This window comes from Nanorana parkeri, unplaced genomic scaffold (assembly GCF_000935625.1).
Source record: "Nanorana parkeri isolate BGI_ZX_2015 unplaced genomic scaffold, ASM93562v1 scaffold2895, whole genome shotgun sequence".
Lineage (NCBI taxonomy): Eukaryota > Metazoa > Chordata > Amphibia > Anura > Dicroglossidae > Nanorana > Nanorana parkeri.
Genome location: NW_017309163.1, coordinates 1 through 203, shown reverse-complemented (window position 1 = coordinate 203; position 203 = coordinate 1).

Here is a 203-nt window from a genome sequence, read left to right as displayed (position 1 = left end):
AAAGGATGGCAGACCTGGAAGAGAAAAGAATATATACAATGTATCGGAATAATGACCCCCGAACAGTACAAAGGGGCTGGGCTCCGCCTCCTTCACTCCGGCATTCCCAGGACTTTCCGTCTATCTAAAGTCAACATCTGCAAATTCCTCCTGAAATATCTCTGAAGAGGCTCTTCCGTAATCCTCCGAAATCATCAGAGGAG